The sequence below is a fragment of the Mesoplodon densirostris genome, chromosome 7 (assembly GCF_025265405.1).
Source record: "Mesoplodon densirostris isolate mMesDen1 chromosome 7, mMesDen1 primary haplotype, whole genome shotgun sequence".
Taxonomy (NCBI): Eukaryota; Metazoa; Chordata; class Mammalia; order Artiodactyla; family Ziphiidae; genus Mesoplodon; species Mesoplodon densirostris.
In genome coordinates, this window is record NC_082667.1 from 106,554,410 (window position 1) to 106,572,781 (window position 18,372).

The 18,372-nt window shown below is 39.9% G+C and overlaps 1 protein-coding gene across 4 annotated transcripts in view; it reads left to right on the forward strand.

The window, feature by feature from the left end:
- NCAM1 (neural cell adhesion molecule 1) overlaps positions 1-18,372 on the forward strand; it is a 327,998-nt gene that overhangs the window by 36,429 nt on the left and 273,197 nt on the right. The window lies entirely within an intron of this gene.

Consider the following 18,372-nt stretch of genomic DNA (forward strand, 5'->3'; position numbering starts at 1 on the left):
AAACAGTATTGATATTGGCAATAATCTTTTGTAAAGATTATTTTGCTTTTGGGATTGTTTTCTTAGAATATATCCCCCACCCGGGATTATCGGGTCTTCTGTTTTATACCTCTTATTTACACAGACATTTTGGTCTCCAGAAAGACAGGGCTGTGCAGTTGTTTTATTCCACCTATTTTTATTAGGGAGGCTGGTAAATCTCCTCTGATGATTTGCCATTTGGGTTTACATATGCAGTGGAGAACCCATAGTTCTGTACTTTTAGCTGAATCCGTTAATTGTATGGAAAAAGTTTGAATGTAGAAGATTATTCTCTTTATCTTTTTTAACAGTGCATATATTGAAGGTGTACACCTTGACGATTTGATACATATATACTGTGAAAGATTCACCGCAGTCAAGCTAATTAACATATCCATCACCTCACAGGGTTACCTTAGGATCTACCCTCTTAGCAAATTTCAATTATACAGTATCTTCTGAGGACACCTGCTCATCTCTAACCCTGCTCATCACACAGTGCTTTTCCAGAGAGTAGATTCCTCCAACTAAATTGCAGACCTTGCCAGTAAAGGTAGTACAGGTCAAGTTTTTAGCAGCAAACCCTCTGGTAAGGATTTTATCAGCTTGATTTGCAGTCATGACAGCTACCTGAGAGCAATCTCTCTCAAGAAGGGTGCACAGGACAGGTTCCTGCGGGGGAGTGGGCACGAGAAGCTTCAGTCAGAATTAGAGGTGGGGGTGGGAGGATGAACCAGACACTTTCACACCCTTTCCCGGGCCTACTCTGTTAGTGCAAAAATTAATCAGAAAAAATGGGTAATTACCATATAAGGCTGTGGGTGTTGAAGAATACTGACTGGGTCAGGGAACCTATTATTTGAGAAAATAACGTCAGAATTAAAAGGCTACTTTATTTCCACCTATGTCAAACATAAAAACCAGTGATAATTACAAAGATGGAAAATTAATTAATTCCATAGTGTATTAATTCATCCCAAAAAGAGATTTATAGGTGTTGTCATGTCTTCTTTGTTTTTAGGGGGTGGATTTTCAAAAGAGAGGTTAATGAGGCTATGAAAAATGATCATATAAAGAAATGTTTTTGCATTCTTTGGTCAAACTGCTTTTGGGACATTGCCCATTATTTTCAGTTTTCCTTCTATGAACATCCAAGTGATAAAGCCATCAGAGTTCAGGGCTAGGAAAAAGTAGATTTTTTTCCCTGAAAAATATAATTTTTTTATTATTAGATGCTAAGATATATGTAAACATATGTAAGCTTCTTTATTTCTCTCTTTCTCTCTCACTTTCTTTGGGCTGGAGAATAAATGGCAAGTAAATGAATGAGTCAAAGGGGAGTTAAGACATAGAAGAATGTACTGAGGGCTGCTAATTCCTGCAATGTCTCTTATAAGAACCATAATTAAATTAAGTAATAAAGAAGTTATCCCATCAAAGATTATTTTCAGGTCTAACACAGTATGTTTTAGTTGTAGCTAATTGATGATTCCATTTTAAACAGTATAGCTTTGTGGATAATTGGTTCTGTTCTTACGAAGACCGAAAAAATGATTCTTTTCTTATGAAGACTCTTGTTCTTTCTAGATCCTTTCCAGCATTTCACCAAGAAGTGGGCTGACCTGCCTATCCTTAGCTTGTATGTCACAGACAAGGAAGTGCCAGGTTGGGTGCTCAGCAGAGAGCAGAGCCCGAGTTAGAATTCATCATCAAGCCCTGGCTGGAGTCATTAGATGCTGGAGTTGGATTGGAAGGGCTCAGTGAAGAGTTTGAGGCTTGGAGAGCAACGTTTTCCATCTGATTCAACATCTAGGCTCTTTTCACGGTGCCACGTGATGTGTTCATCGTAAAAGAGGTTGACATTGCAGGGTGATTTCTACTCAGCCTTGGCTAGTTGGCCCAGGAACATACCTGTAGGACTTGAAACCAACATGAGTCTGATTAAGAGCCCTGCAGGCAATTAGATTTCTTTAAGGATGGATGGGAGAGAAATGGGGATTCCTACTCAGTTCATCTGCTTTTGATATTCTTTCATTATTGATTTAACAGCATAAATATTTAACCTTGATGTTTGACACATTTTGATGAATCCCAGGTAGGAAAAGGAAAAAAATATCCCAGATACAACTGTAGTACTTCATCTCTAAGTCTCCAAATTTTTATTCCACCTCCCTCCCCCAGCCCAGCTTCTGGTCCCTTTTGTTCTACTTCTTCTCACTGCCGTTTAGGATACAGGTTCTTACTTTCCAAGCACCTCTCTACACTAAGATGTCTTTATTTTCTCCAAGCTTAAGTTATCATATTTTAGCCCAAATCTCAAAATGAATATCTAGTCTATCCTTACAGCTGATTCTGAGTGTCTTTCGTGCCCACATAGTATATGTGCCCAGCTCTCTTTTTTACTTTCTCATCTAGGACTTCATTTTCCCAGGGGTGATCCAGCATCAGCTAAAATGCCTTTGAATACTTGGAGTCCACCAAATAAAATCACATTTTAAAAACTGAGCTAAACAGGTTTCTCTACACTTTAATAACAAATAACATCATAATTTCATTCTTGTTGGACTGAGCTAAAAATAAAAACAAAAATAAACTCCCTTCATTTCAGGTCCTAATTGAAGTACAGATTAGATCCTATACCTTCAAATGTACATCCTTCAAAGGGTACATTTGGGATGAACCATCAGGTTGGTATGACACAGATATTAAAAATAGGGGGAGGGCTTAAATATATATTGGGATTAACCTTTTCCTTTATGGAATATTGATTATGTAATGCTAATAATTTTATTCCATATTGTTCAAAGGACAAAAAGTGCCACCAAAATTGTAGCAATAAAGTTTTTAGCTCTCATGGCAGCCTAAGGAGTCAATTATGTCAACACTAAGTCTGGTACTGTCAAATCATGACGGAATTGCAAGCATAGGTTGGCTGGTGATGCAAGAGTTCAGCAAAAATCAATGAAAGCATTAGGGAGTGCTGATTGAGGTTATTAAGGCTTTGCTTGATAACACACCACTGCAGCTCCGTGACATCAGGTTGAAATTAGTCATGCTGAGAATAGTTACACCAGCCGTGTGGCTGACAAGGACTTGGTGCTTTGGCCAGGTGTTAGGCCTCTGCCTTTGAGAGGGGAGAACTGAGTGCAGGACATTGGTCCACCTGAGACCTCCCGGCTCCACATAATATCAAACGGCAAAAGCTCTCCCAGAGATCTCCATCTCAAAGCTAAGACCCAGCTCCACTCAACTTGAGCAAGCTACATTGCTGGACACCCTATGCCAAACAACTAGCGAGAGGAACACAACCCCACCCATTAGCAGAGAGGCTGCCTAAGATCATAATGAGGTCACAGGCACCCCAAAACACACCACTGTATGTGGTCCTGCCCACCAGAAATCAAGATCCAGCCTCATCCACCAGAACACAGGCACCAGTCCCCTCCACCAGGAAGCCTACACAACCCACTGAACTAACCTTAGCCACTGGGGGCAGACACCAAAAACAATGGGAACTATGAACCTGCAGCCTGCAAAAAGGAGACCCCAAACACAGTAAGTTAAGCAAAGTGAGAAGACAGAGAAACACACAGCACATGAAGGAGCAAGGTAAAAACCCATCAGACCAAACAAATGAAGAGGAAATAGGCAGTCTACCTGAAAAAGAATTCAGAATAATGATAGTAAAGATGATCCAAAATCTTGGAAATAGAATACAGAAAATACAAGAAATGTTTAACAAGGCCCTAGAAGAACTAAAGAGCAAACAAACTGATGAATGTACAACACAATAAATGAAATTAAAGATTCTCTAGAAGGAATCAATAGCAGAATAACTGAGGCAGAAATTAAAAATTCTCTAGAAGGAATCAATAGCAGAATAACTGAGGTCGAAGAACGGATAAGTGACCTGGAAGATAAAATAGTGGAAATAACTACCACAGAGCAGAATAAAGAAAAAAGAATGAAAAGAATTGAGGACAGTCTCAGAGACCTCTGGGACAACATTAAATGCACCAACATTTGAATTATAGGGGTCCCAGAAGAAAAAGAGAAAAAGAAAGGGACTGAGAAAATATTTGAAGAGATTGTAGTTGAAAACTTCCCTAATATGGGAAAGGAAATAATCAATCAAGCAGGAAGCACAGAGAATCCCATACGGGATAAATCCAAGGAGGAATACGCCAAGACACATATTAATCAAACTATCAAAAATTAAATACAAAGAAAAAATATTGAAAGCAACAAGGGAAAAGCAAAAAATAACATACAAGGGAATCCCCATAAGGTTAACAGCTGATCTTTCAGCAGAAACTCTGCAAGCCAGAAGGGAGTGGCAGGTAATATTTAAAGTGATGAAAGGGAAAAACATACAGGCAAGATTACTCTACCCAGCAAGGATCTCATTCAGATTTGATGGAGAAATTAAGACCTTTACAGACAAGCAAAAGCTAAGAGAATTCACCACCAGCAAACAAGCTTTACAACAAATGCTAAAGGATCTTCTCTAGGCAAGAAACACAAGAGAATGAAAAGACCTACAATAACAAACCTAAGACAATTGAGAAAATGGTAATAGGGACATACATATCGATAACTACCTTAAATGTAAATGGATTAAATGCTCCCAGCAAAAGTCATAGACTGGCTGAATGGATACAAAAATATGACCTGTACATATGCTCTCTACAAGAGACCCTCTTCAGACCTAGGGACACATACAGACTGAAAGTGAGGGGATAGAAAAAGATATTCAATGCAAATGGAAATCAAAAGAAAGGTGGAGTAGCAATTCTCATATCAGAAAAATTCACTTTAAAATAAAGACTATTACAAGAGACAGAGAAGGACACTACATAATGATCAAGGGATCAATCCAAGAAGATATAACAATTGTAAATATTTATGCACCCAACAAAGGAGGACTTCAATACATAAGGCAAATACTAACAGGCATAAAAGGGGAAATCAACACTAACACAATAATAGTAGGGGACTTTTACACCCCACTTTCACCAATGGACAGATCATCTAAAATGAGAATAAAAAAGGAAACACAGGGCTTCCCTGGTGGTGCAGTGGTAGAGAGTCCGCCTGCCAATGCAGGGGACACGGATTCATGCCCCAGTCTGGCAAGATCCCACATACCGTGGAGCAGCTGGGCCCATGAGCCATGGCCGCTGAGTCTGCACGTCTGGAGCCTGTGCTCTGCAACGGGAGAGGCCACAACAGTGAGAGGCCTGCGTACCGCAAAAAAAAAAAAAAAAAAAAACCTACAAACAAATGACAATGAAAACACGATGACCCAAAACTTATGGGATGCAACAAAGGCATTTCTAAGAGGGAAGTTTATAGCAATACAATCCTACCTCAGGAAATAAGAAACATCTCAGATAAACAACCTAACCTTACACCTAAAGCAATTAGAGAAAGAAGAACAAAAACAACCCAAAGTTAGCAGAAGGAAAGAAATCATAAAGATCAGATCAGAAATAAATGAAAAAGAAATGAAGGAAACGATAGCAAATATCAATAAAACTAAAAGCTGGTTCTTTGAGAAGATAAACAAAATTGATAAACCATTAGCCAGACTCATCAAGAAAAAAAGGGAGAAGACTCAAATCAATAGAATTAGAAATGAAAAAGAAGTAACAACTGACACTGCAGAAATACAAAAGATCATGAGATTACTCTAAGCAACTATATGCCAATAAAATGGACAACCTGGAGGAAATGGACAAATTCTTAGAGAAGCACAACCTTCTGAGACTGAAGCAGGAAGAAATAGAAAATATAAACAGACCAATCACCAGCACTGAAATTGAGACTGTGATTAAAAATCTTCCAACAAATAAAAACCTAGGACCAGATGGATTCAAAAGTGAATTCTATCAAACATTTAGAGAAAAGCTAACACTTATCCTCCTCAAACTCTTCCAACATAGAGCACTCGGAGGAAGACTCCCAAACTCATTCTATGAGGCCACCATCACCCTGATACCAAATCCAGACAAAGATGTGACAAAAAAAGAAAACTACAAGCCAATATCATTTATGAACATAGATGCAAAAATCCTCAACAAAATACTAGCAAACAGAATCCAACAGCACATTAAAAGGATCATGCACCATGATCAAGTGGAGTTTATCCCAGGAATGCAAGGATTCTTCAATACAAGCAAATCAATCAATGTGATAAACCATATTAACAAACTGAAGGAGAAAAACTATATGATCATCTCAGTAGACGCAGAAAAAGCGTTTGACAGAATTCAACACCCATTTATGATAAAGAACCTTCCAGGGGCTTCCCTGGTGGCGCAGTGGTTGAGAATCTGCCTGCTAATGCGGGGGACACGGGTTCGAGCCCTGGTCTGGGAGGATCCCACATGCCGCGGAGCTACTAGGCCCGTGAGCCACGACTACTGAGCCTGCGCGTCTGGAGCCTGTGCTCCGCAACGAGAGAGGCCGTGATAGTGAGAGGCCCGCGCACCATGATGAAGAGTGGCCCCCGCTTGCCACAACTAGAGAAAGCCCTCGCACAGAAACGAAGATGCAACACAGCAAAAATAAATAAATTGATTAATAAAAAACCTTCCAGAAATTAGGCATAGAGGGAACTTACCTCAACATAATAAAGGCCATATATGACAAACCCACATCCAACATCGTTCTCAATGGTGAAAAACTGAAAGCATTTCCTCTAAGATCAGGAACAATTCAAGGTTGCCCACTCTCTCCACTATTATTCAACATAGTTTTGGAAGTTTTAGGCCCAGCAATCAGAGAAGAAAAAGAAATAAAAGGAATCCAAATTGGAAAAGAAGAAATAAAGTTGTCACTGTTTGCAGATGATATGATACTATACACAGAGAATCCTAAAGATGCTACCAGAAATCTACTAGAGCTAATCAATGATTTTGGTAAAGTAGCAGGTTACAAAATTAACCCACAGAAATCTCTTGCATTCCTATACACCAATGATGAAACATCTGAAAGAGAAATTAAGGAAACACTCCCATTTACCACTGCAACAAAAAGAATAAAATACCTAGGAATAAACCTCCTAAGGAGACAAAAGACCTGTATGCAGAAAACTATAAGACACTGATGAAAGAAATTAAAGGTTATACAAACAGATGGAGAGATATACCATGTCCTTGGATTGGAAGAGTCAACATTGTGAAAATGACTATACAACCCAAAGCAACCTACAGATTCAGTGTAATCCCTATCAAACTACCACTGGCATTTTTCACAGAACTATAACAAAAAATTTCACAATTTGTAGGAAACACAAAAGACCCCAAATAGCCAAAGCAATCTTGAGAAAGAAAAGCAGAGCTGGAGGAATCAGGCTCCTGGACTTCAGACTATACTACAAAGCTACAGTAATCAAGACAGTATGGAACTGGCACAAAAAGAGAAATATATATCAATGGAACAGGATAGAAAGCCCAGAGATAAACCCACACACATATGGTCACCTTATTTTTGATAACAGAGGCAAGAGTATACAGTGGAGTAAAGACAGCCTCTTCAATAAGTGTTGCTAGGAAAACTGGACAGCTACATATAAAAGAATGAAATTAGAACACTCCCTAACACCGTGCACAAAAATAGACTCAAAATGGATTAAAGACCTAAATTTAAGGCCAGACAGTGTAAAACTTTTAGAGGAAAACATAGGTAGAACACTCCATGACATAAATCACAGCAAGATCCTTTTTGACCCACCTCCTAGAGAAATGGAAATAAAAACAAAAATAAACACATGGGACCTAATGATACTTCAAAACTTTTGCACAGCAAAGGAAACCATAAACAAGATGAAAAGACAACCCTCAGAATGGAGAAAATATTTGCAAATGAAGCAACTGACAAAGGATTAATCTCCAAAATTTACGAGCAACTCATGCAGCTCAATATCAAGAAAACAAAAAACGCAATCCAAAAATGGGCAGAAGACCTAAATAGACATTTATTCAAAGAAGATATACACATTGCCAACAAACACACAAAAGGATGCTCAGCATCACTAACAATTAGAGAAATGCAAAACAAAACTACAATGAGGTATCACCTCACACCGGTCAGAATGGCCATCATCAAAAAATCTACAAACAATAAACGCTGGAGAGGGTGTGGAGAAAAGGGAACCCTCTTGCACCATTGGTGGGAATGTAAATTGATACAACTACTATGGAGAACAGTATGGAGGTTCCTTAAAAAACTAAAAAAAGAACTACCACATGACCCAGCAATCCCACTACTGGGCATACATGCTGATAAAAGCATAATTCAAAAAGACGTGTACCCCAATGTTCATTGAGCTCTATTTACAATAGCAACTTAAGTGTCCATCGACAGATGAATGGATAAAGAAGATGTAGCACATATATACAATGGAATAGTACTCAGCCATAGAAAAACCAAAATTGAGTTATTTGCAGTGAGGTGGATGGACCTAGAGCCTGTCATACTGAGTGAAGTAAGTCAGAAAGAGGAAAAAAAATACCATATGCGAACACATATATATGGAATTAAAAAAATAATTTCTGAAGAACCTAGGGGCAGGACAGGAATAAAAACGCAGGCATAGAGAATGGGCTTGAGGACATGGGGAGTGGGAACGGTAAGCTGGGACGAAGTGGGAGAATGGCATGGATATATATACACTACCACATGTAAAATAGCTAGTGGGAAGCAGCCTCATAGCACAGGGAGATCAGCTTGGTGCTTTGTGACCACTTAGATGTGTGGGATAGGGAGGGTGGGAGGGAGACACAAGAGGGAGGAGATATGGGGATATATGTATATGTATAGCTGATTCACTTTGTTATAAAGCAGAAACTAACACACCACTGTAAAGCAATTATACTCCGATAAAGATTTTTTTTAAGTTTTTAAAAAATGAGTCATGTTTTCTTTTTTTTTTTTTTTTTTTTTTTTTTTTCTTTTTGCGGTATGTGGGCCTCTCACTGTTGTGGCCTCTCCCGTTGCGGAGCACAGGCTCCGGATGCGCAGGCCCAGCGGCCATGGCTCATGGGCCCAGCCGCTCCGCGGCATATGGGATCCTCCCAGACCGGGGCACGAACCCGTATCCCCTGCATCGGCAGGCGGACTCTTAACCACTGCGCCACCAGGGAGGCCCGAGTCATGTTTTCTTGATTATCTACAATAGACATTATACAATTCTAGAGAATTCAGGAAAACACTCTCTAAAATATTCTTCTTTCTAACTCTCTGTGCATTCATTTTTTAATTACAGTGACTTGGAGTCTGCATTTCATGTTTTGCAGGAGAGTTTTTTTTAATAAAAAAATTAGAACAAAGTGGATAATGCAGATAACCCCAATTAAGAGGAAACCAGGTCCCATATGGATATTGTCTGATTCATTACAAATTACAGCTTTAGAATTTAGAATATTGTGCTATAAATCATGATGTCATTTCCAGGTAATCACATTCGGGCAACGTTTCCCCTGAGAGAATGTGCTTGTCACAAACAGCTGTGTCGTTTTCAGATCTTAAGGAAGGTTTGGGTGGTTTAGAATTGTCTTATAAAGTGTGTGTTTATTTGTACTTTGCACCTTTGCATTATTATAAGCTCACTGTAACAAGTACAGTGATTAATAATTTAGTTATTTAAATTAAAACACCACAATATGAATAAAGCTTATTTAAATTAAAACATCATTTGATATGATGGTAATTGATTACTTTGGTACATTTTCTATTATAAGATAAATTTGAATTACTGAAGACTCAGATACATAAGAAGCTTTACACAGAGGAAGGAGTTTGGGCACTGTAGAATCACCTGGCCTGACATTCTGCCACTAGTTAAATAGCTGTATGACCTAATCTGTTTCTTTTTAAACTCAATATCACTGTCTGCACATTCATTTATGTATTCATTCAGCAAATACTCAGTGAGTCTCTACTGTGTGTCAGGGACTGTGCTAGGTGCTGGGTTTTAAGGGGTGAGTAAAGAAGAAAAGTTTCTTGATCCCTTGGAGCTTATGCTTTAGTGGGAGAGCCAGACATTAAAGCAACAGTCACATAAATGATACAGCTACCATTGTGGTGAGGCTAGGAGCGGAAAGATAATGGAGCTGTGCGGTGAGATTGGAATTCTCTGGTCTCCTTTTCCAGGTTCTAGCACATAAGAAGCCCAGTGAATGGTGGGAGTGATTGTTGGAAGTGTTATTAGTATCATTATGATTTCATCCCAAGCCAAACGTGAGCACGTGAGGACAGGCAGTGCAGGAACAGGTTGCAGGTTTTATGATGATGTAATGAAACATGGTGAATTCAGGTTGAGGGAGTTTAAGCCACGTGAATTAAAACGCAGGCATCCCAAAATATGGTTGTCATCCTCTAGGTGTTAGAATGGGCGTTACCTTGATGGATCTTTGAGTGTGGCATGGTTAACACTGTTCCCAGAAGGTTGATGGGTCAAAGTTGCTGCAGGGAGGTTGGGGTCTAGTGGTTACTTTTTTATTTTTTATTTATTTATTTATTTATTTTAATTTTTTTTTTCTTTTTGCGGTATGCGGGCCTCTCACTGTTGTGGCCTCTCCCGTTGCGGAGCACAGGCTCCGGATGCGCAGGCCCAGCGGCCATGGCTCACGGGCCCAGCCGCTCCGCGGCATATGGGATTCTCCCAGACTGGGGCACGAACCCGTATCCCCTGCATCGGCAGGCGGACTCTTAACCACTGCGCCACCAGGGAGGCCCATAGTGGTTACTTTTTTAAAACTGCTTTTATTTTAAGCTTTTAGGTGTTGGGAGCCAGTTCTACAGAATTCCACATACATACATATACATATATTCACACACATCTATTTACATATATGTATATATATATATTTGTGTGTGTGTGTGTGTGTGTGTGTGTGGTATGCGGGCCTTTCACTGTTGTGGCCTCTCCCATTGCGGAGCACAGGTTCCGGACCCGCAGGCTCAGCGGCCATGGCTCACGGGTCCAGCCGCTCTGCGGCATGTGGGATCTTCCCGGGCTGGGGCACGAACCCGTGTCCCCTGCATCGGCAGGCGGACTCTCAACCACTGCGCCACCAGGGAAGCCCTATTTATATATATTTTAATGTATAGATACACATATATTGTATTATAATATATACACACAAATTATATGTGTGTATGTGTATATGCATGTGTATTTGTACATGTGTATAGTAGTGTCTTCCCCACAGGATCTAGGCACTTAGTTTGTAATCACAGGAAAGAAGGAATCTTCCCAGGTCTGCAACCTGAAGTTGGAAAGCAGGCTGCCCTAAATCCAAAAATAGAAATTCTATTAAAGGTCACATAGAGGTGAGAGAATATGTGAGTCCTCTGGTTCCTTCTTACAACAGCCATCCTGTGTGTGTGTGTGTGTTGCGCCCATGTGTCCCTGCACATTCTTTGTAGGCGGGGTGATAAAACAGTGCCCTAGATGTTCTCCTGGGTGTGGAGTGACAACCTTGTTGTGGTAGAGTGCACCCCAAACAACACTGGACAGCAAGCTTGTGGACTCTGGGCTGGTGAAGAGCAGTGTTTCCTGGAGCATAGACATGACTCTGGGGATGTTTGCTCCAGTGCAAGGAAGAATGGTACATAAGAGGACTGAAATCTCTGATCAGATGACGTGGACTGGCCATTGAGGAATTTAGTCATGTTTCCCTTGCTAATAATAATAGTCATGTTTTTGGGCATTTTATATGTGCATGTTACTGACCTAAGTGACTGACATAGAGAATCTCATGTTAATTCTTAAGACAAGTCTGTGAGGTAGGTCTAGTTAGGGACCATCCAAGGTCCCATATCCAGTGGATAGCACAGCTAGACCTGGACTTGGATATGACCGATTGTGAAGCCTTTTCTCTTAACTGGACGTTCTGTTGTCCCTATTCATTCTCTGGTCATGGAAGCCACACAGATACCCACTCACCTGTCTCATTTGCTGTTATAGCCCCACAGGCTGGCACAGTGCCCGGTCCTGGACTAGGTGTATTAGTGACCCTTTGGTTGCAAGTGACAGAAACTGGTGTAAAATAAACATTAAGCAGACTTCGTTGCCTCATATAATAAAAAATCCAGTGGTGAGGTGCAGTCCTTCAGACGTGCCTGGATACAGGTGAACGGATGATGTCACCAAGACTTCCTTTCTTTCCATCTTTCCATTGTGTTTCCTTCTGCGTTGGCTTCATTCCCAGGCAGGCTCTCTCCATGGGGAGGCAATTAGAGGAACCAGCAGCTCTAGACAACTAAGCCCAGAAATAAGAGGTTGTCTCCTTCTAACTGTCCCAACAAAAGCCCTGGGGGCGGGGGGACTCTCATTAGCTTTGTTTGGGTCAAATACCCATTTCTGAAACTAGGCTGGGCTCGGGAGAAGGCGTCCCTGTAGGAACAGCTGGAAGTGGGAGGAGTCAGCCTCCCTTGAACCCCATGAACGGATAAAGGGGGAGCAGTTGTTCCCTCCGAGATACTAAACATAGGCAGAAACCTTGTTCATTGCATAAGGTGTTCAATAAATATTGGCTGAATGAATGAAGGAAGGAAGGAAGAAATTAACCTGTTCTGTTCTAGGGAAACTTCAGAGAATACAAGGATCTCTAAAAATAAGATGTCACAAATTGGGACGCACATTAAGCCTGCAGTACATTTTAATTTAATAGGAACGAATGAATAAGTTTGTGAGGGAGGTATAATCTGTGTTCTACGAGGTAAAAAGTTAAATGCTCCTTTTTCGATTAATGAGTGTTTGAAGGGGCTTCCATCAAGTCATTTATGTTTTACTTTCCTCCGTGCCCCTCAGATATTGGGATAAGTATTGGGATAATGGAAGGTACGCAATGAGGGAATTTCATTTTTCCAAGCCACCTTCTACCTGAGTCCCCTGCAGCAGAGGGGTGTAAATGGAAACACCTTGAGGGCTCCTGAGAGGGGAGAACAAGTGGCATTTCTCTAAGTCTTGTGTTTTATCTTAAAGGTTTATGCAAATTTTGGATAATACTTTTATGATATTTACACGGTCCTTTTAGTAATAAATTAATTTTTGAAGTTAATAACTCTTCAGAAAACAAAACCAAAAATGCTTCCTGTGGGTCTTAGTTAAACAGAAAGATGGTATTTAATTGAATCTTACTAATTTTGGAAAATTGGGTTGAACTGAGGAAAGCCGATGTCAAAAGTCAGTTTCTTGGGGCTTCCCTGGTGGCGCAGTTCTTGAGAGTCCGCCTGCTGATGCAGGGGACATGGGTTCGTGCCCCGGTGTGGGAAGATCCCACATGCCGCGGAGCGGCTGGGCCCGTGAGCCATGGCTGCTGAGCCTGCGCGTCCGGAGCCTGTGCTCCGCAATGGGAGAGGCCACAGCGGTGAGAGGCCCGTGTACCGCAAAAAAAAAAAAAAAAAAGTCGGTTTCATGGTCCAAGCCTTTCCTTTGGTCTTGGTTTCTGATACCCAGATACATGTAAATAGAAGCTTCATAATCATTTGGAAGAAAAGCTTAAAATATTGCTGAAGAGGGAGTAAATCATTTTTCAGAGCGTCTTTGGTCAATTGATAGTGCCTTCTTTCTCTCTCTCTCTCTGTTTTAGGGAAGGAAAGGCCTCTCAATGCCAAGAGATTATGATGATCATATTTTTAATTTTATCATTAATGTTTTCATTTTTATCACATGTAAATGAACTAAATGTCCCAAATAATCCTTAGTTCTTTTCATCCAACTTTCAAACTTCATTTTAATTGCAGCTGTCTTGTCTCGTGTGGCAAAAACATTCAGCTTTGTTGTTCTTTTTTGTTTCAGTTGTTACTTGAGTAGAAGTCTGTTAAAGTAGCCAACTCTAGACTACTGCTTCTTTAAAGTGAGGAGTGAACTCATTCAGCTTATCCGGATTTTTTAAGGAATATAGGACTTTTTCCTTTTGATGAAAAATAAGAAGTAAACCCTGCATTCAAAACTTCGACTAGTGCCTTCTTGCCAAGCCAACATAAAAGCCACATACCTGTGCCTTACAGATTTGCCATAGAAGTATTCAATTTATAATGCATATATGTTAAGAATAATTTTAACTGTCCTTTTGAATATGCTGAGCTAATTGGGTGTCAGATTCATTAAGGAGTGAATGATGCAGTGACTGATAGTCATAAAAAGGTTTTCTTTTCATCAGTTTGTCCAAATTTGCTGACATATCGATATTTGTCAGTTTCAGCCTAGCTGAAAACTCATACATCTTATTTAAGATTTCTTCACCAGATGGTTTTACCTAAAGAATTTTGAGGATAAATGTCTTCAGAGACATCATCATTGTAAATACACCAAAGAGATAATGAGATGACAGAACTCATTGTGTTGGCTTTCTTCCAACCATGAGAGAAACACTGAGATGAATTTTAATATCTAACCAGCTATTTAACAATTATTTTTTCTCTCTTTTTTAACATTTTTGTTTATGTCCTTTCTGTCTTTCTCTTTTTCTTTTGCTGTGTGTACTTACACACAAGTATATATATATTTGTCTTTTTGTTTGTTTGTTTTTTGCTAAACTGAGGATCATTTGAGAATTCTACAAAGAAAATTCTCACTTGCAGTTTTGGAGGCCTTATTTCTTTGTTCTTAGGCTTCCAGTATCAATGTCAAGAAGTCCAGTGGCATTCTGATTCCCACTTTTCTGTGTGTGACCAGTTTTCCATTTTCAGGGTGCAGTTTAATATTTTGTTTCTGTTCCCAGTATTTTGAAATTCCACAGTTCTCTGGTTCAGTTTTTCTAGTCTTCTGCCTGGAGAAAATGGGGGATGGCAGCTTTGCTCTGCCATTCTGGATCTGGTGAGGAAGGGGATTAGGTGAGAGGGGTCTCATCACTCAGCTCTCAAACACTCAATCTCCCAGTGTAGATCTCCATTCCCATTTGTACGTTTTCTTTGCTGGTGTCAACGACTCAGTTTCTCCTGAGTCCAGCTTTGTATCTTCTGTAGGGTTTGGGGGAGGAGTGGTGGCTTAACTGCAACGTCAGGATGGGGGCCTGGAGGCCTAACTGCTCATTTTATAGACTTTCATCTTGAATATGGAAGGTAGGTATATCTTTCAAGCACATTGAAACATCCTGTAACAGTGTCATTCAAAAATGACACCTTTTTTCAACTTGGTTATTCATATATATATATATATATATATATATATATATATATATATAGATATAGATATATACACACACACATATATATTTATTTATTTATCCATCCATCCCCTTGAGACTGTTTTGACCACATCTTCAGTCTAGAGCTTCAACAAATTATCTCTCAACATGTGAGTTTTTCCTTCTGTATCCAATCTTGAAGGCAGCTTTGAGCAATCTTTTTCTTTGTTTGCTTGATTGAGCTTTATATCATATTGTTCCTGGCCAATACATGTCCAAAAATTCTGGCAGTTTTCCCTTCCTACTTTGCATGATTGGTTTATAAAATGTCATTCTGAAAGGAATGACTGTGCACTTCTTGCATGTGTTTTTACACATGTGCAAGAGTTATCAAAGTGAGCCTTATTTGCATCTCCATGTACTAAAACCCATGTTTTAAAGAAACAGCCTCTGCTTTCTTGATTAACTATTGCTATTCACTATGGAGTCGTGAATTGTGGCCAGGGGAATCCTGTCAGGTCATTGTGGGGACCCTCAGGGACAGTGAATTCTATGTCTGTCTCAATCCTCTGTACTTTCAGATGGTTATTACTTTTAATCCTTATCTTGCACATTTGCCTGGTTTTAAAACCTCTATTTCTTGTATCCTGTTTTAAACCCACAGGTGGCATTCCTGATTGCAAACAGAAGTTTTAAAAACAAGTAAATAAGTCATTATCACAATAGAACAAACACCATGATTTTGATCACTTTTGTGCTATGGTAAACTGGATTTGAGAATAGTTGTATGCTTCCAATAAATAGAACTTTTGATAGACTGCAATTATGGCAGAAAGTTGAACTAGTGGGTTTTTTGGTCATCAAAATTGAAACAGACAGAAGCAAGCAAAATGCTTCATAAGGTGAGAAGACAAACATAGTGTTCAAACACTTGGCCCCATGGGGCCCCAGGGGTTCAAAGTTAGCACAGGTTCTTGCCATGGAATGGCTGGTGGACAGCAGTGGCTTTGGTGATTTCTTGCATAACATAATTTTATTAAAGGAGTGTACCATTTTCATATAGCTGTGATATTCAGAAGGTACTAAACTCTCCAATCTCTATGACTTATATGAGAAAATCAAAAGATCCCAAATAAATTAGCTGCTATGAAAGAAGGGATTCTGCTTATCTTCATGAGCATGACAAACATTTTTAAGAGTATAGAAATTCCAAGCCTGCTCCCCTCTCCTTTGGTCATTGAGTAGGAAGCAATGCATTCATCAAGGCAACTTTACAAATAATTGTGGGTCTAGGATGTAGGGAAGAATTCAGCAGAATTCATATCCTTGAAGGGAACGTTTATTGACTATATGCTAGATCTATACCAGGTGTGTATTCCTTGACATAAACTGAGGCATGAATTTTCACCTTCATTTACACAGGAAGACTTTGAGGGGGTCACAGAGGCATTGTATAATTGTCTAAACTCAACAGAGCTGGTAAGTAGTAAGCCTGTGCCTGGAACCCAGGTTCAGTTTGGTTATGAAGGACATGGTTTTCCTCCTAATAAATGGGCACTGGTACCTGTCTCCTTCCCGTCTAGGTGCAGTGCTTTCTTAAAAACCAGTTGAGTAGATATCCTTAAGTTAAAATCTGTGCATTGCAGCCTAGGTTTGGGTAAAGGCATCCAGAAGTAATCTATAGGTCTCATCAGGTAGTGCCAAATGAAGGGAGCAGGGGAAATTTGGACCTCTCTCTATTCTCAAATTGTTTTCAAATAGTCTAAAAGCATCCTGTTGATTGTTTCGGACCTAACTACCTAATAAACAAAACAGTACAAATAAAATCACAGAATCTTAAAGCCGTGGGAGCCTTTCCTGCTGATCAAGGATACTCCTTTCGATTAGCAGATGAAATCTAGGCTAAGGGACTTGTGCAAGGTCGCAAAACTACCACGTTGTATTGGTTCTAAGGAACACATGTTTCCATTATAATAATTCTGGAAACAGGATTGCTTCTTATAGTCAGTGGTGTCTGACAGCAGCTTTCAGCCATGCAGCAGCTGTGATATACTTGTGATGGCCTTTGCATGCATGAACATCCAGAGGGCCAGCAGCACAGTGTACAGCATGGGTATCAGCAGCTTGGAAGGAAATCCCGGCGACAGTAGTGGAGCCCTCTTACAGATGCTGTGTCATCAATGCTTTTGATGGCACAGAGGTAATATTGTGTGGAAAGACTTGGAACTGGATGGTTTGGAGTCAAAACATAATCCAAAGTTGGATTCTGAATGTAAAAAAGTGTTAGGGATACTTAACTAATTCATTTTTTTCTGGTATTTTCCTTTTTACTTAAGTACAAAGGTGATATCTGATAAAAATCTGTGTATAAAACAACTCTCTTGGGCTTCCCTGGTGGCGCAGTGGTTGAGAGTCTGCCTGCCGATGCAGTGGACACGGGTTCATGCCCCGGTCTGGGAAGATCCCACATGCCGCGGAGCGGCTGGGCCCGTGAGCCACGGCCGCTGAGCCTGCGCGTCCTGAGCCTGTGCTCTGCAACGGGAGAGGCCACAACAGGGAGAGGCCTGCATACCGCAAAAAAAAAAAAAAAAAAAAAACTCTCTTACTAGATGTGAAACAAAAATTTGAAGTGATAAGGCATTGTGGCATAATTTAATTGACAGCTTTTCTTTCTTTCTTAGTTCATAAAATAATGGTGCATCTTACAATACGTGGGGATTTAGAATTCATGGATTATGGTAATTAAGAGTTGGAGAAATCCCTCTTCTTCATGTTCTTTTTCTAATATGCTTTCATCATTATGGATTCTGAATGTAAATAATGACATTTTTCAATGAAGTGTCAGTACCTTTATCCTCCAAGTAAGGCCTTTATATTGTGATGCTCTGATACTAGTCTTAAGAATAATCACAGGTATGGAGTAAGTTTCATATGGCCATTTCTTATAGCTTCCTTCAGTATAAGCAGAGGGGATTTCTCCAAAGCACCCCTCAATAAAAGCAGTTTCATAGGGGTGGAAATACATGGCTGTGATGAATTTAACCAGGACAGTTTCAGAGCAGGATTAATGACTCATTTCAACCACAAAAAACTTTACCAGTTCACATGTCTAATTTTATTACCTGCAAAAGCCTCCCCATAAATTCGTTGCAAAATGTACCCCGAAATGAGTTGCTGGTTATAAGCCAGTTAGTATTGGAGGACAACT